The 2872-nt window shown below is 47.9% G+C and overlaps 1 long non-coding RNA gene across 1 annotated transcript; it reads right to left on the bottom strand.

Moving 5' to 3' along the window:
- Nucleotides 1-584: 584 nt before the first annotated feature.
- LOC125324400 lies at nt 585-2031 on the bottom strand. Its single transcript, XR_007202958.1, has 3 exons — nt 1997-2031; nt 889-1054; nt 585-759 (listed from the first exon to the last, which is right to left on the bottom strand). It is a non-coding gene; the product is annotated as an uncharacterized LOC125324400 (long non-coding RNA).
- Between the last annotated feature and the right edge of the window lie 841 nt (nt 2032-2872).

The raw sequence follows: 2872 nt of genomic DNA, 5'->3' as shown, positions 1-2872 counted from the left end.
TGAGTATGGACTAGTTGGGGAAAGGGATCTCAGCCAATGGGGTAAAGGCAAGCAGGTGGGGTTGATAGCAAGGAAACCAATGGGGACAACACATAGGAGGGACTTAGGGAAAGATCCAATGGGGCGTCAAGGAACAAAGAACTTTCTAGAACTGATACATATTAAAGAAGGGATATGAATATACATAACTTCATACATGAAAGAGGGAGGGGAAAACATTAACCAATCAGGGGAAAACATGCAAACAGCAGAAGAAAGGAATTTATGGGTTCTCGCCCTGACTGAAAAGTTACACGCTAAACTTGGGTTGCTGACCACCGCAGCTGTTTGTGTGAGTTCTCCTCAGGAGACAGAGTGGTGGGAACCACCTACACCGCTGCAGGCTGTGACTGGGAAGCCACATCCTGTGCCCAGGTCACTGGCAGAATGGACGGAGAGGGGAGGTGTCACTAGCAGCTGGACACAGGCTGTACGTGGAGAGCTCCAGGAAGGAGGAGCTGTGGGTAAGGGAGATCCAGTAGGAGAGCTCTGCAGGTCTCACCTCTTGGTGTTCCCAGCTGGGGATGGGAAGGTGCTGGCTGGCACAGTGGCTGGGAGGTCCCGATGCAAGCACAGTGGATCTCCAAGGGGGAAAGCAGAGGGTGGGTGCTCAGGCCCAGCTCAGGGGGTGCTCAACTCACTCCAGTTCCTCTCCAAGGCACCAGTCAGTCTTCCAAGGAGTCAGAGTAGATTATATCCACCCCCACACTGATCTTTTACCTGAGCAATCCCAAAGCACCGGAGTCAGCATCCCCAGGGTCCCTAACACCTCGGGTCCCCTGGGGGCTGGGTAGACATGTAGAGCACAGGGCATCCTGCCCTGCTGGGCAGTGTGGAGCATGCTGTTACCATGGCAACAAGGAATCTGCTGCTTCTCCCTGTCACCGGAGTGATGCCTCACAGGCTGGGCAGCCTCATCTTCCTGCCCACCTTGCTAGTACTCACCAGGTCTGGCCTTTGTGGGAAACATGGCCCTGGGAGGAATCTGGGAAGAGGAAATACAGCTGGGGACCTCCTAGAAGGAGAGGATGTTAGGAGAGATGATCAGAGGGATAGAGGTGTATGAGAGTACTATTCAAGGCTTTTTTTTGGTGGCAATCGTAGCAGAGCAAGAGGCAGGGGAAACCCAGCAATCCAGATTGAAGGTGAATTTGCTTTGCACTTCAAGAGGGAAACTCTGGGGTCTCCACCTGTGGAGGGTACCTAGAATTGGCTCTGGGAACAGCTGAAAAAATAAGAATATGTTGAAGAAAATAGGGAATTGTGGTTTTGATGGGAAATTATACTCACAAAAGTCTCAGGGTAAGAAAAGACAGAAGTTGCTAAGCAAAGATCAAGGTGTGGCCACACGCTAGGGAGGACTTCCTGCCAGCTTGGGTCATCCTGAAAAGCACAGCACCAGCTTCCAACAGGAAGTTTGGATTCAAGCCTGGGGTACTTTAGTCAATCTCTTGTTTGGAGTGGAATGTCTTTTAAGAAGGGTGTGTTTTCTTAATGTTGCTGTTTGTCCTGGCAATGAACTTTAGATTCCTATGATTGTCCATTCCTATGATTGAGAACTACAAGTGAGCAGTTTGAGTATATGGACAGCGAGAAGCTTGGGAAGAGGAAAGCTAAAAACTCTTTCTCACTTGTACAGGGTTTCTGGAGGTGGAATGTAGGGGGAAGGACAAGTGCTTTTAGGGTAAATATGTTCAGATCATACTGCTGGCTTGTGAAAAAAATGTGTCTGTAAGAAAACAGCACAAAGTAAAGAAAAAAAGAAGAGAAATATGAAAACACCCACCACTTCATTTAAGATCCAACAAAGTATGTACAACAGCTCAGAGAGAGCAGAAGGCACCAGCAATTATTCTTGGGGAAAATCTTGCCAAGCTAAGGCAGCTCTCCTTCCCTCCCTCTCTCTCTCTGGCCTCCCAGAATGATGAAATAATGAGAAAATCCATGAAAAGCTTACACTTGCAAGGCCCATGGCTGGGAGGGGTGGGGAGCAGACACAGCAAGGGCAGCCTCACCCCTCATCCTGGCTGGAGCCAAAGGAAGGGGCAGGGCTGGGTTTGTTTCCAGGCTGTGCCTATGGAGAAAACTTCACCCTGGTGAACAATGGGATGAGCAAATCCTTAATGTTTCTTTAAAGAGAAAAAAAAAAAATCACACTACACCCCAGATCTCAGGTTTTTTTCTGACATTTTTAGCATAAACAAACCAAGTCTGGTCTGAAATCACTTGGGATAAAACCAAGCAGCAGAAGGAATGAAGATTTCTTGTGGTTTGTGGTGTGGGGCTGTGCATCCCTCCTGCCTGGTGTGGGCTGAACCATGGGGATCTCCCTGATCACCTTTTTTACTGAACATGCTGGAACTTGATAGTACCTTTGAGATCTCCACTTCATCAAATCTGAGTGAAGCTCATGTTAACAAGTTATTACAAAGAAGGCAGGCAGCCAGGCCAGACTCTGAATGACTCTGTGGATCTCATTTCCTGAGGGAAGCAGGCTAAAAATAGAAACGATCTGAGGCAGGTGCAACATTTCTGAATTTCCCTGGTTTTGCATTTTAACTCATCAGCTCATTAAGGGATTTGTTTGTGAGTTCTCAGATGAGTTTAGCAGTCACTGAACATGTGCTGTGGTGGCAGGAGGAGGGATACCCTTCCTACGTAGCAAAGAGATTCCTGCTTGAAATGCAGAATTTGGGCTCACACGAAGCTGAACTTGGCTTATCCATAGGAAAATGCCCAGAACACAGATTCACTTTACCATCTTAGAGTGCTTCTTAGTCCTGTGCTTGTCTTGGAAAGAGCACAACCAGTGCCTCAGTAAGTACATGGAAAA

Source organism: Corvus hawaiiensis, chromosome 1 (assembly GCF_020740725.1).
Source record: "Corvus hawaiiensis isolate bCorHaw1 chromosome 1, bCorHaw1.pri.cur, whole genome shotgun sequence".
Lineage (NCBI taxonomy): Eukaryota > Metazoa > Chordata > Aves > Passeriformes > Corvidae > Corvus > Corvus hawaiiensis.
This window is presented reverse-complemented; position numbering and strand designations above follow the sequence as displayed.